At 47.9% G+C, this 15,769-nt stretch overlaps 1 protein-coding gene across 2 annotated transcripts in view; it reads right to left on the bottom strand.

Moving 5' to 3' along the window:
• The window catches only part of RAI2 (retinoic acid induced 2), a 32,232-nt gene extending 18,375 nt beyond the window's left edge, over positions 1–13,857 (bottom strand). The window contains exon 1 of one of the 2 annotated variants that reach the window (XM_052674008.1): positions 13,748–13,857. The gene's annotated coding sequence lies outside the window, so the exon portion shown is untranslated. Of the gene's footprint in view, positions 1–12,910; positions 13,047–13,747 lie in introns of those variants that run through there. The other variant, XM_052674011.1, reaches the window with a different exon arrangement.
• Positions 13,858–15,769: the final 1,912 nt, after the last annotated feature.

Genomic DNA, 15,769 nt, shown 5'->3' with positions numbered 1-15,769 from the left:
GACACGAGTCGCTCCTATTCATATGACTAGTCTCATTAAGATCAATGAGAACTGGAAAAAGCAGCAGGACAGACCTTGTGTATGTCTCTTTGCTGAAATGTTCGGCTGTATTCTTCCTTGTGAAAAGGCAAACCAAGCCTGTGCCACCAAAGCAATAAACACAGTGGGATTAATGGTCAGCAGCACACTAGCGTTTCCAACAACGCTATTATTAGTAACTACTCACAGACGGTAATTGTTCCAAACAACTGAGCTGCCAGACAGGTTTTCATACTATACATACATTCATATTTATATAAAAAGAATACTACTTCATACAAACCCAAAGTAGGTGAGGCTAAAGATAATGGGCCAGATTTGTTGAGCATCTCACCAATCTAATTAACTGCAATCAAATTCATGGCACAACTCATGGTTCGTTTCATTACTATCAGAAAATTCGATCTCTGAAATCTTACTATATTAAGCTAAAGCAATGATCTTCCTGTTAAAGTTCTTTCTTCTTCCATTTTAAGGTGAGAAAAAGCTATCAGGCCCTGGGAAGGTGGGGGTAGGGACTCCTGGTGGCTCCTACTGAAAGCCTGGCAAACATTCAATCGATTACTCTTACATAAGAAATTAAAAAATAAGCGGCCTTTCAAGCGCATACTGAAACACATTCTGCAGCACAAATCCTACCTCCTGTATCTATTTCTACAACGTGCCTTTTCTTGCTAAGATAAAGTCCATACACACATGCACATCTATATGCATCCACATCCTCACACTTAAAATACAAATCCATCAGGGAGCTATTTCCATCTACTCATTGCTGCAATAACGAATCATCTCATCTCTGTGTCGTACTGAATACGGGAGAGTCGGAGGTTCAAGCAGTATGCCCACACTTACACAAAGACCTTAACGAATCTGCTTTTTTTTCAGTCCATTTTAGAATAAATACTCTTTAACCTTACTGCAAGACCCATAAGGAGAATACTCACTGCAAGCTCTGCCTCCTTTTTATTCTTTCTCTTCGAGGTTTCCAGCTATGTCTCTCTGCAGGAGTCAAGTGTGGTTTTAATAAGGCAGATGAGGCAGGGCTTCTCAACTGCTTTTGATAGAGGTGAGATGGTCAGCTCTTTATTGACTTTCTGCAGTACTGCAGCTACGCACCGTACAGACAATCCTGCTTTATGAGCATGCACCAGACAGGAAACGGGCCTGGAAATTTCCAGTCGGTGTTGTTTGATGCACTGTTTGAAAAGCTGCACGATGTGCATATAAAGGAAATGAAGGAGAGCCTTTGCTGTTGTTGCTGCTAACCCATCGCACTGCAGGCACTAAGTGCAGCAGGCAATGCCTGCGCAGGAGCCATTTTAAGAATTAGCATGTTTCAGCAAAAGAAAGAAAAACGCTGAAGACTGTGTGTGTGCAAGAAAGTACTGCATATCAAAGACCTTTTATAAGGAAAAATAACACTGGAGGTAACTGCCAAAGGATTTTACAGTCCTCTTGCTACATAATCAGGCACAGTGGCATACCCTGTTCACAAGGCACTGCACTGACAGACAGCATCTTCACAAGGGCATGTGGAAAAAGGAAGAAATCACAGCCCTGTACCACGTACCATTAAGGTTTTAGTGATACCAGCACAGAGCAACTGCACCACTAATTAATGGATACTCACAAGCTGCACACATCCTTCCAATCAAGTGGCAATAAAAGCATGTAGTGTTCTTCACCCCCATACATATATTACTTTGGATGTTTACCCTCTTTCCCTTTCTTTTTGGTCTTCTGCATGTCCCCGGTTTCTCACCAGCTCATAACACACCAGCAAAGCAGGTTCCCTCCATGGTCCTTGCACATTCCAAGTCCCCGGCTACAAGCTTATCACATGAGGTTGAGCAACCCTCACAGAGCCCAGTGCCCACAGATACAGGGCCTGGAAGAATGTCCCCCATTGTGCCTCCACGTGGATGTGACAAAAACTTTTAAAATCCCCCTGTGCCTCTTCTATCTCCCTGCGAAAGGGCGAGAACACTCATCTGCCTCCCAGAAGCACAGTGATGGCGAGTAGATCAAAGATAGCAAAGAGGTACAGGTGCTCGGTGATGGCAGACATACAGAAAGCCAGCACAGACATTACAGGAGCATGACATGCACATACCCACATGCATCTGGTGCTGGCTGCATGACGGTACAGAACCAGGCACCAGTTCACACTGCTGGAAATGGCAGCCACAGGAGTGCTAGTGCCAAGCAACCAGGCGAGCACACCTCCTGCAAAAGAGTCGCACCTGGGCATCATGAGATGTGGGGTATTCATCATAATTTCTCTCTCTTGGCAGAGCTCTTGAGGATGATGATAGTAAGGCTACAAATACATGCGTACTCAGGGGTTCAGGGCCCTTCAGCATCAGCCTTACAGCTATTGTGTTACTATACTGTACGAGTTCCTGTTTCAGGAAAGGTTTTAGTACATGCTTAAATGCTACTGACTTCAATAGGACATAAGGATCTCCTTAACTTTCATTATGTGCTTAAGTGTCTTTTCTCTATAGATCTGTTTTCCTGCATGAGAAATTTAATGCATGCTAGCCATTTGTTTTATAGTTACTTGGATAATATGTCTTTCCTTTCCAAGTGCAGTACTGTGCTACTTACATGGCAGGGTGTTATTTGCTACACATGTGTGGCCAGAAAATGGGAAGGCTGGGTTTTCAGTTGGCCACCCGAAGAATCACAAGATCACAGGATGTCTGATGCTGGCAGGCAGCTCAGCATCCATCAGGCCCAGCCCCTGCCCCAGCAGCACACCCAGAGCAGGCTGCCAGGCCTCACTGGCCAGGTGGCTCTTGGAGACCTCCAAGAAGGAGACTGCACAGCCTCTGGGCAGCCTGTGTGCTCCATCACCCAAACATGAACAGAGACAATGCCAGGCTGCTGACTTTGCTGCACACTGCAATGCTGCTATTCGTGTGCTCCCAAATTTTTGCCCACTAAATAAATCACCAGTGGACAGCTACAGCACAGTACTTAAAGGAAGGCATGGAAATGCCAATAACCTACTGCACTGAACTTTATCATCCCGTGTTCTGCATTTATATTTAAAATGCAGCTACAGAGAACAGGCATCTTGTGAAATAACAGATGCCAGACTCACAACACATATGCAACTTTAATTCAGAGGACTGTGCTGAATTAGGAAGCTAAATGCCTAGCTCTGCTCCCACAAGCCTGTCTCAAACAGACCTGTTCAGCTACTCTGTCCTTCCTCCCAGCCTCCCCCATCTGCGGTTCCCCAAAGCGCATTCTCACTGCTGTTCACCGTGTTTTTCCCAATCCGATACTGCTTTCGCTGCAGCTCTCACACATTTTCTCTGCTGATAGGCATCAGTGACTCCTTCACGCCAGTCCCTGGCCTGGCAGAAACTGGGGCTTGCCCTGACCTGCCGCAGGGCAGTGCCTGGGTGTGCTCCCAGAGGGCACAGGATGCTCGGTGGATCTGGGGACTCACACGCAATGCACCGATCTCATCCTTCACTCTCTGGAGCTTAACCTGAACAGCCCAAATTATAACTAATTGTTTAAGGCCTTTATTTCAGAATGTATTTAAAATACGCCAAGACAACAGCACACCATCATGATCTCAGGTCTTTGTCAATAGCGACACAGATTATTCCCTTCGTTTTCTGCAGGGGTGCTGTCAAATGCTGTTCCAGGCTAGAGGCCAAAACCTACCCCCAGCCCATGTGCTCCGCTCCCACTGGCACCAGTGGCATCTCCATCACTGACTGACAGCAGTAAACGGGCAGAGATGCGCTGGCTGCTCTGAAAGCACGATCTGTGTGCTGAATAATTCATTTTAAACTGTTGCACAGATGTCAAAATGTTATTGCTGATTCCTAGCCAGCAGAATGGTGGTGCTGCTTCTCCCCATGCAAGTGTGTCGCTACCAGTGATGCTGCTGACAATGCGAGGGATATCTTAGCCTGACAGCAAATCCTGGGGTGCAAAGCCCATATGGAAACATAAAACTAAATTCTCAAATGCTTATCATAAGTCACCTTTTGCTCTCTTTATTAGGAGTTTCCTGTGGACACCGAACAATTTCAGGAAAGTAGGCTGCAACAGTACATAGTTATGTATACGGCGTCCAACAATCAATTCAACCCCCGAGATTTTCCACAAAGTTCCCCAGAAAGCCCCTAAGAAAAAACAGCTTGAGTCACAGCCAGACTTGGACAGCAAAAACCAATCCAAGCTGGGATCTCTGACGAGCCCCAGCAGCGACCCTGCAGCACAGGTGCACTTCTTTGAGGGATGCATTGGCTAAAAAGTGCCATTTTCCAGGCTCACAGATGTGCTTCTCCATGTCAGCCAGTCTATATGGAAACAGACCTCGTCTTAATGAGTTCTAATTTGTTTTAAATCCGTAGGTTTCTTTTTAATAATTAACAGTCCCCATCGCTCAGCAAAGCCATTCTTTACCCCTGACTACTCACTATTAGGAATGAATTCACAGTGAAATACTGTTAAAAGGTGGAAAGCAATGGACATAATTCAAGTTTTAATTAAAATATATATATATATATCACACAAAGCAAGACCACTAGTTGGAACCATAATTGAATAAAAAAAAAAAATCAAACCCAAGCCTCACTGCGTACTCCTCCCAATTACCCACACTGTTCTTTTTATGCTATTTGAATTCTTGTAATTGGTTTCCCTTACTGGATGCCCTGTGCCTGGGACAAATGCAACATTTTCTCTCTGCAATTCCAGGAACCACAGAACGCATCGGCGTCATTACAACGAACATTACACATGCTCACACACTGGGGTCCAGGAACTACAATTAACACATTAAGAAATAATAACTGCCAAGGGAGCAGCTGAAGATAAACAGCATGTAGCTGACGTAGCAAGAATTCGGGTTGGAAAAGGGCTGTCTCTTGGGTCACAAGAGGAGAGAAATCGAAGCACTGAGCAGCACCGCACCACCATTTAGCTAAGAAATCCCCCCAAAAACAGGTTGAATGGCAGCTCATGTGTTCATTTCTTGAAATTCAATTTCACTGAACGTACTGATGGCTTGAAGCTGGATTTCAAAGGAAACTGAAGGCTTGCATTCACAAAGAAATAATAATTGCATCCAATTTGAAAGTTTAAACTGGAGAGAGTTTTTGCTGGTTGAATAATTGTCCTGAAGTGCTGTGGACTGTTGCTGGCTTTTTGTTCTGTTTGCTAACAGAAGCCAGAAATATTTACTGAAAGGCTTTTTTTCCCCCCTCTTGTTGAAATCTACTTTGATGATCGGCCTGTTTGCTTTCTTAAGAAGAAATGGAGAAAAAAAACAAACAATTTTTGAAAACTGTTCCAAGTATTACTAATGAGAAAATATTCTTAAAATTCCACATTCTCTTATTTAAAGCTTCCAGTCTTCTCTACAACAGCAAGAGCACACCCACCACTGGACGGTGTGAGGATCTACAACTTCACTGCTAAAGATGCCATGATCACATTGCTCCTCTTGGGCACCAGCCCACTGCTTTCACCTTGGACCAGCAGAAGACTTCAACACTTTTCTTTTCATGGAGATTGAAAGCCAAGGGGAATGGCGGCATAAGGAGGGCTCAGGGACGGCTTTGCCTCACCTCTCTCCCACCCCAGACTGGGAAAACTCAATCACAGCAATGCTATCATCACCCCCTTCCTAAATTCACCCATAGCCCTGGAGAAATGGGAGGCACACGTACGAAGGTATCACCAGCAGCAGTGTAAAACCCACCGTGTGGGGAAGAGTGGCAGCTCCCCTCAAGCTGGGAAGATGCCTGCACCCATTCCAGTGAGCGCCTGTGCGAGTGGCATCATCCCCCACGCCTCCCTGAAGCATCTCTCATCAGTCAAATAAGACATTTCAGCAAATAACATGGCACTTTGTAAAAACATAATTGTTTTTATTTTCCAATTTTCCGTGTTTTGTGTAGAGTGCTGCTGTGTTCAAGTGAACTCAATAAAAGCATAAACAGTAAGCACCATCTGGAGAACATTCTTCCAGCACTCTGAGAAATAGCAGCCGCCTGTGCTCTACCTGCTATAAATAAATGTCATTAAAAAATGTCCAAAAAAATTGTTTGCTCCAATTTGATGGAACTGCAGCCAGCTAAGATTTTGCTTAACCCCATATGAGGGTGCCTGCCATCTGCACAATGGAAAATGAAAGTGTAAATGTTTGCTTCCGAGCCCTTAGAGTTAGTTTCAGTATTGCTAGCAGAGTATCAATCCTACGCAGTATTCTAATGAAGGCACGGGAGGCTGCAGCCTGGAAGTAACACATGAGCAAGCTATTTGAAACCCGATTGTTCTTCAGCTGTATCAGGTTCACACCACAGTGATACTGCCAGCAAGACGATGGGTGAAATTATTCTTGCTCTACGTCGGCAGCGTTAACGGTACGGAGGGAAGAGAAATAAATACATGTCGGTAATTTCTTTTCAGCCTAGCACAAAGCCACTCCACCCTCCCTCCCTCCCTGTGGAAAAAACACAGACGAAGTTGGCTGCGGGGTTGTGATGAGGCTCTGCGAAGGGTCAGCATTTGCTGTGTTTGTTTAATCACTGCAATTAGAGCCATGCAAATAATGAAATTGTTTGCTACAGTGGCCAAGCTGAAAAAACAACCAACCATAAAACAGAAAGAAATGTTTAGGTCGAGCAACTGAAGGACTATTTTTTTTTTTTTCCCCCTTTTCTTGGTAAAACAAAAAAAAAATAAGCGTGTTGTTTGTTCCACTCGGAAGGCAGCAAGGCCTTGAAGGAATCGGTTCAGCTTGAAATGAAAAATACATTTTCACAGCAGAACCAAGAGCTTGAACACATTTTTCCTCTCTTTTTTTTGTCAGATCCTCAGACAAACATCTTCAGCACCCGAAAGGGATGCTTAGGATGACTTATCATTAGCAGGGAGGGAATTTAAAAGATCCCTCAAATAATGGAGTGGCCAAAATTCCCAAGCCATGGTGCACTGCAGTCTAGGTCCTAAACCTAATTTCAGGGCAAGATTGGAAACGACGGGCATAAATCAGATTCGGTCCTCTTGGCAAGCTATACTGCTTTCTCCAAAATCAGAGTTGTTGTGCGTTGGTTCCTTCCATACAGCAGCTCTAATCATGCTCTTTTCCCACTGAAGCAGAGGATCCGTTCCCACTGCAACCTGTTTTTTTTTCTTTTCTTTTATTTCAGAAGGACTTTGTCTGGTAAGGGCTGTGTGGAGACAGATGAGAGCATTGTGAGCACCGTCCCTTCTCCGTGGTGAAGCCGTCATCTCAAACACAGCAAGGGCAGGAAATGGTAGCGTGGCTATGGTTCACATGAGCCATATTTTCCTAATATAAATATTTTAGCTAGATTTATTTAGAGAGTTCGCTCACATTAGTTAAAAGAGAGGCTTTGCAGAGTACTTAGACCATCTGGAAGCAAAGACCACTAATTTTTCGTTAGGGTGAGGATCTGCCTGCACCACTAAGGTTTTCCTGGAGCAGGTATGCTGGGATGTCAGGTGGACAGAGTGTTCATGTGCATCTGTGCCTCTCTGGGGGGAGGGTGATTCTTTGTTTTGTTTTTGCCTTTGGTCAAATTCAAACAATATGCAGTAACAAGAACTAAATGTCATTTTCCTCCCATCCATCTTAATTTGGCATCCATTTTAAAGCTTACCTTTGACCTTTCAAAATGTTAATACACTTAAGCAGATATAAAAACCACACAGCTCCTGGAAAAATTAATCACAGCCATATCATACTGTTAGTCTGAAAATGTAACATCAGTTGTTTTCCTCTGTAATTTTAAGAGATATTTGTCAAATTCAGCACAGTAACTATAGTGCAATTAGCTATTATTTCCTTTTTAAACAAGTACCCATGTTAAATGCTTCAGCAAAATCCTATCAGCATAACCAGAACAACTTACTACAAATGTATTTTGTCTGGTAACTGCCTAGAACCATAGGAAAGGTCCTGAAGAGGACCTTGATAAGTTGTCTGAGCCATTCTCCTGCCCCAGGGCAAGATTCAACCACGTCTAAACCATTCCTGACAGGAAACCTTACTTAGACTTCCTTAAAGCAGCAGCCTCAAATAGAACAGGAAGATTTATTTGCACAAATCAAAACAGATAAAAATAAGATAACTATGAAAATAATCCACATAAGTGCACTACATCTACAATACAAAATGCAAAAAGACAATCCTTCTGTAACTAAGTTCAAAACAGGAAACTCTAACAGAAACACCCCCTTCCTTTTTAAACATAAGAGAACCTCAGCTCCTTGGAAGTTCAGTGGCACCTCTCCTCAAGAAAAGCAGTTTCAGAAGCACTGAGCCCTGAAGTATTTGGGCCTCTGTGCTTCAAAGCAAAGAGCTCTTCAGCCCCGCCAGAAAGCAAACAGGAAGCAGGAGTGTTGACAAGCCTCTCCAGCAAGATGAGGGGAAGATGAGGGGAACGTTGATCATGAAGGGGCTCTGAACATCTTGGCCATGCTGTCCACAGCCCCTTCGTGATCAGCGTTCCCCTCATCTTCCAACTTAACGATTTCGGGATCAGATGCTGTGTGGATAGGGGCTGGGAGGCTGCGTTAAGTCCCTCCACGCCATAGCCGGCTTTGCAAATACATGCTGTGGATGTGAGGATTGTGGTCTACCGCAATGCTCTGCTTTCACTTTCTTTTCTTTGGCATCTAGCAGCACTTGGGCTAGTCCCACCGGTGTCACGATTCTCTCTGGAAGACAGGAAGTTACCATGACAGCCAGAACATATCCTAAAACACAAGTGATGGTATCACGACAAAACACGGAAGGGATGGCCCACGGCTGCTACCTGAGCATCTTAAAAATAAATAAGTAACTAAATAAATCACTTAAGGACTCAGATAGCAAATCCAAACCAGAGAGGGCAGTGCATTCCCTCAGTGAGCAGGGATATAACTCCTTACCACTGCTTTCTTCCACCCACCAACATCCCTTTAACTCCAGCACAACTGGAGCTTGGCCAAGCAGTCCTCGTTAAGCTGAACTGCTGGTTAATATAATGGCTGGATGGGATACGAGATACCGAGGTTGACACCACGAACCCCATCGGAGCACAACTTCCTTTGACGTACCCTGCCTGTCCAACGCAGAAGAGCTGTGACACAGAACTCAGTTCCCTCCATCACAGAGGCCCTGTGAATCCACCCTCACCATACAGAGGTCCTCCCATACCCAAAACAGAGAGACAATTCCATCTGACCCCAGGGATGAACTAACTGCACCTCATGACTACAACAGCAGGGCTCTTCTCTGCATTCCTTCTTCTAGGACAGGCTTAAATTAATAAGCACGGGCCTGAGCACACGCACCTACATAGCACACACTCTCCCCTAGGTAGCAAGCAGCCTTTGCTGTCCACTAGGAGACTATCCAGGGCTACAGAGCCGTTGTTCCTTCAAGCTGAGTCCTGTGATCCAACCACTTCCCAGTGGAGCTTGTGCATAACTTTCCCCAGAGGCCAGGCTTCTGGGCTCAGTCCCTGCCTCAACTTTCTTCCGGGACTCCAAAGAGCGTACCGCACAATACGGTACCACACACCAGATTCTTTCAAACAAAGCACGATAGCTCTCTTTTTCTTCCCCCGGGGAAGTAGATAAGATTTTATTTGTAAAAAAGCACAGCGGCAGCCATTTGTACATCCATTTTAATTGACTCCTGGCGCTCTCAGCAAGGCACCACAGGGTTGCAGGCCTCCGCCCCACCTCACTGCCTGACCGAGCCACCTTCCCGCCTCCAGCCCATCCATCACCAAGGCTGGAGGAGAGGATTGCTATTCTTGTGGCGATGCCTGGCTGCTTGGCTAGGAAAACCCTAACTAAAAAACAACACGTTGCCCTTCCTTTTTGCTTTGCGACGGCCTCGTGTGAGTCCAGATAAAGCCATCCACCACCAACTACCAGAAAGACATGCATCATAAACACAAAAATATTCTACATTTTATTCAGTTTTTCACATTTCTATTCTCATCGCCCTTCTACATCACTCAATTCAACGCTCCTCATTATCTTTCCTTCAACCAAAAGAATCACCTAACTATTTTTTTAAACCAAGGACAATTTCATGCAGTGCAGTCACATAAGTTTTCAAAGATAATAAAACAAAAAAAATATAGAATGAATACACATTACTCACTTTCTCACTTCATGACTCTTTTTCCTGGAATGCAACACAATGTACATGTGCAATTGCTATACTGTCTGCAAGTATTTTATTCATCATCTTCTGATACTCATGGACCATAAGTTAAGTGACACTCCTCTAACTAATTAGTTTATTCAGCAAGCATAGACGAATAACTGATGAGCTACAAAAAGTTGCTATTGTTCCAGTCGGTCACCAAATAACTAATTTGGCTATTCAACCAGAGAGAAGTTTTCTTCTCTGAAAGGTGACAAGTAGCTATGTAATGACTTCTATTATTTTCTCAATAAACTCGGAGAAAATAGGACACTGCAGTTAGAAAAACACAGAAAAAGAAATTAGCTACTACTGTCATTAAGGATTCAGAGGCTGAAAAAGAACAGTTGGTGCAATGCAGCTGGAGTGCCTTTTTGAAGCAAAGTGATTATTCTATGGCTGCTAATGAATTATTTTTCACTGGAATGCAAGACCTGCACTCCTCCAAATAACCTGGCTTTGCCACCAAAAATGCACCGTCTGCCAGAGCACGTGAGAGCCATTGTTCCCCTGGCCCTCCTGGTAGCCACCGTATTTCTGCGGCCTCTTTGTTTCCATGTCACAATAAAAGCAGAAACATAATTGAAAGGTTGAAGCAAACAAAGGTGTTGGAGGACAAACTGCTGTTCAAAACCAGCCTGCACTAACTGGATGGGGAATTACAGCCTCAGATGTCCAACAACCCCACTGAAACTCACTAGGGTGGAGAGGTCAGCCTGCTTCTTACCCATATTACAGCACTGTTATGTGACTGCTGTACATGTGGGCAGATCTGCTGGAAGGTGGAAGGAAGCCAGAACTGGCCAGCAACGCTACATAACTTGACAAAGTGGCTCCTACACAGAGTGGCCAAATTACTGGGCTGTTCAGTGCCCTGGAAAAGATGGACAGCACTGGAAAAAACTGGAAAGGAAATTCCAGGGGGGAACAGAGGAAGGCCAGTGATAGTTCAAAGTCTAGAACTTTTCACAAAGCTAGTTACCTCCTCTTTGAAATCTGGTGTCTTCTGAGATAATTCAGAAAGGCTTGAGCAAAACAAAACGAAAAAGGAAACCACCTTCTTTCAAAGGACAGTATATGAAAGGCTACCAAAAATATCTCCACAGATGCCAGTTCTGGAAACATGACCCAGGGCAGCCTGACCTCCAAGTGAAGCCATCCATAGCCAGTACCATGCATCCTCAATGTGCTCCTTCCACCCCAACTAGAAAAGCCAGCACTTTCCCAGGTCATTTTCCCAGCCCAGCTTTGCAAGGAGACCACTTATCTGCTTCCTCCACAGCTGCCAGCTCTGGAAAGCCCCCATTTCAGCTGTGTGTCCTACAAGCAAACCTGCAGGCACTGTCTCTAATGGTCTTTATAGGTTTTTTCATGGAAACTTTTAAAAATATATACACGTTTTTCACTCAGCAGCTCGGGGGCACCCATCACATGTACTTGGCTACTGTAACAATCACGTGATTTATGTCAAAATAATTGGGGTTAAACTCTCTGCCACATCAAACTATTCACATTTGGCCCCATCTCTAGGACCTAGAAACATCTGAAATGAATAAAGCCACGCGTCACTTAACGGGATCTGGGCTTAATTAGGATCACTCTGGTTTTTATGGGAAGAACCTTGTACCACCAGCTTCATGTGGCAAGTCCATCACTCACAAGGTTATCTGCTTTTTTCGTTTTTTTTTTTAGCACCCGCATGAAAACATTTCCACCTCCACAAAGCTTTCTGTTGTTGTTCCACAAGTCCTCCCAGCAGCCGGATGACAACCGCTCCTTATCTTTGGCCGTCTTCCACGCTAAAATAAGAACCCTGCTGCTACGCCAAGGGAGCTGCACCCTCCCACCTCCGCTCGCTGCTCCCCGTGCACAGCTGGCTCTGCAGCAACGCCCCAGGTGCCATTTTCTGGCTGCTTCTCCCTCCCACTGTCGGGATCTACCCTCAAGCCACAGTTTTTATTTCCCAACCACGTGTGCCAGGGATGTTCCAAACCTGACACAGGGCTGGAACACTACGCCTGGTCCTTACCACCTCACGTCAAAGCTTTGGTGAGGCGATTAGCTGGGTAGGATAGGATTAGAGAGGAATGAAGCACTGACGGGTTGCTGTGTCTACACAGTGCCCAGCCTGGTGCGGGCAACCACAGGGAAAGAGGAAGGGTGCAAAGGCAGGGGAACCCAGGGTGCCGCAGAGCCAAAAAGCAGATTTTTTGAAGAATTAGTTCCTCAAACAGGAGATCAGCCAAGCGCCTTTGTTACATGCAAGTGCATCTCTTCCCAGTAACACACGCTGCTGCAGGCTCTGCTTGGCCAGCTGGCAGCCAATGCCAACTGCACTGAGCAGTGGCATGCTTGGAGCTACTGCACCTTTATCACACCATAATGCCATCCATACGCTGCAAGCACCCGGCGACCCCAGCTTACGGGCGGGCACTCGATATCCCTCTCGAGTTAATACTGGCATTTATCCCCTCTTCAGGTCGGGCTTCCTATTGCAGGCTGAAAGAGATCCCAGCGCCTCGCCGGGGCTCACCGCAGAGTGCCGCCCTCAGGGCAGCGGTGCGGGGCACAGTGGTGCGGGGCAGCCGGGTCCCCATTAACCGCGGCAACCCGCAGCCGTTTCCAACCAGGGGAAGCTTCTCCTAATTCCCATACACGCACCGGGAAGAGATGGAAGCGCGCTGATTTTCCATCCCACACTAACGCCATGCCCGAAACACTCCAATCAGCGGCGTATCTGTGGGGGAAGCTTCACACGTTCAGTCACTTCGCGAGCGATAAATGACGCGCAAGGTTGCTAGGAAAAAAAACACTGAGATTTGCTCGCCGAGTTTAAATGGAAAATCCCTAAAGAATTCAGGGTAACCGCTCACCCTCCGCGCATTAACAACGCATCCCCGACAGACGACGCGTATATTTTAAGCCCTGCATCGCGGGCGCTGTTTAAAAACAGATTTCCAGCGAGAAGAGCACCCTCTGCGAACACCGGCCAAAAAATCCCCAGAAGCAGCAGCAGCCCCCGAAGCGCGAGGCGGCACCGCGCGGCTCGGAGCGAGGCTCGGGGCAGAGCGCAGGTGGCGGACCGCGGCCAAGCAGGGCAGCGCCGCTCTGCCCACGGGCAGCCACGGGCACCCGGGCGGCCCTCCGCCCCGCAGCCGCTGACAGCGCGACGCTCCGCACAGCAGGCGCTGCCCCGCGGAGCCGCGCTGTCACCGCCACCGGGCCGCCCCGCGGCGGGCACAAAGCCACGAACGCCGGCCCCGCACCGCATCGCCCCGACCCCGGCGGCGCCCGCCCCGCAGCGCCCGCCCGGCGCCGCCGGAGACAATGGTCACGGGCCGGAGCGGGGCCGCCGCCCGAGGCATCGGGGCCGTCGCAACGCGCGGCAAAAGGGCCGCGGGAGCCCGGCCGCCGCCCCGGCCAACCTGTCACCCGCCGGCCGCCCGCCCGCCCGCGGACCGCCGCAGCTCATCCCGCGCCCCGCCCCGCGGCACCTACCTCCGGCCGCCGGTGGAGGCTGCGGGAGCCCCGCGCCGGGCTCCGTGCCCCGCCGCCGCCTCTGCCGCCGTGGCCAGGGCGCAGCCGCCACCTCCCGCGCCAGCCCCGGCCGCCGCCCCGCGCCGGGGACGCGCGCCGTGCCCTGCCCTGCCCGGCCCTGCCCGGCCCTGCCCGGCCGCCGGCACCGCGTCCCGCGCCGCTCCCCAGCGGGCCGGGCGGGCAGGCGGGGCGGGGCCGGGCGGGCGGGCCGGGCGGGGAGGGGCGGGGCTGGGCGGGGAGACTCCGCCCACGACCGCACGCGCCGCCGGCGGAGGGAGGAGTAGGGCGGCGGGGCCGCGCATGCCCTCGGGGCGGCCCCGGGAGAGGGGGCAGGTGGGCCGGAGCGGGCGCTTGTGCGGTGCCAGGTTCCGTCGACGGCATTTCCTGCTTGCTTTTTGGGTTCTTTTAACTGCTCCCTTTATTTTCTACCCTTTTACCGTTTGCATTCCACCCCGTTCCTCATTTTATCTCTGTTTCCCCATCATATCGCAGGCCTTAAGATGGATCTGTCCTCTTTAAATTGCTTTCTTTGATGTCATGCATTTTTTCCCCTTTGCAGTAGCTTATTGGAAGGTGTGCTGCATTAAGCTAAATCCATGCCTGGTATTACATCATGTGCCCTCGACCGAGTGCGGGAGATGATGGTAATTCCATCTGGATTGCTGCTGATATTAACAAACTGCTCAAGATTTCCTCTTGTGGTTTAATGTGCATTGCAAAACCCTTGGTTCTGGATCAAACAGATAATGACTTAAGAAATAAGAAAGCACGTGCACTTGCGACATCCCAGGAATTTCTAAAAGAAAAAAAAAAATCTTAATGGGTCATCAGCCTCATCCATCTCCCCAAAGAGGGTAGGAGTGTCCCCCATGGTATAAGTTACGGCCATTAGCCTGCTGTCATCTCAAATGCTCCAGATATGTGGCTTCCTCATTGCTGTAGGAATTTAGGTTAAGTCAGGACTAAGTTCTGTAGCATCACAGGATTCCACATCTGCTGCTCCTCTGCATCTTCCCAACAGTGCTGCTTTGTTGCAGCTGGACATTCTTTGCTCACCAGCATGGGAAGACCCTGGCTATCCCTTCTTGTGTCCGTCAGCAGCTTCCATTTGCCTGCTTACACCTCTCAGAGGTGGGTTTTGTCTGACATGATCTGGCGCTATCCAACACTACCATGAATTTGACTACGGACTGTGTGACGTCGCTTGTAGGTGTAGATGCAGAACCACCGTTCTGTTGGCTTGTACCCTTAGGTAAGGTGGTGGTGTTGGTGCTGAAGCTCTGACTGGTAAGAAGCTGTTACTGATAACCCAGACCTTACAGAAGATTACAGAAGAGCCTTGCTCATGCCAGCAGCACAATGGCCCATGGTGCATTGTGGAATTTGGATACACATCAAACCCGACTGGAAAACCATCATCATGTGTTGAGTCACTGGAGGGATGGTTGCAAACAAGTTTGTCTCACCCTTCTAAAATGTGACAGAAGTAATCAAATCTAGCTGTGGCCCGGGGACAGTGACCTTAATTTAAAATCAATCACAGATCCCTCTGTCAGTGATGGCTGATTGCCCCACTCACATCTCAGGTCGATGCTGTGGCAGCCCTGCCATCCCCAGTGCTGTCACACAGCGGTAAACGCCATGTCACCTCCATGCTGGGGAGGTTGGCATTGTGTGGCCTCAAGCACTGCTCCATGATTTTGAGAGGGGATTTTTATTAGGCATTTGCTCACAAAACTCTACAGCATGCATGTCCAGCCTTTTGGCTTGCCTGAGCTCTTGTCACAGTGTTCATGCAGTAAAACTTGCTCAGGTGCATGGGGGGGCTCCACACTTGATGCACTTTGAACCTGTGTGAGCTTCACTGTGAGGTCAGGTGGCTGAGAGAATGATGGAGAAAGAATTTGCATGGGCTGTATGTATTGCCCGTGCTGATGGGCTCTTGCCATTTCCCTTTGCGAAGGATGCAAAGCATGAAGCACC

This window comes from Tympanuchus pallidicinctus, unplaced genomic scaffold, assembly GCF_026119805.1.
Source record: "Tympanuchus pallidicinctus isolate F22 unplaced genomic scaffold, pur_lepc_1.0 scaffold14, whole genome shotgun sequence".
NCBI lineage: Eukaryota > Metazoa > Chordata > Aves > Galliformes > Phasianidae > Tympanuchus > Tympanuchus pallidicinctus.
The sequence above is the reverse complement of the archived record's forward strand: the minus strand, read 5'-3'. Positions and strand labels throughout refer to the sequence as shown.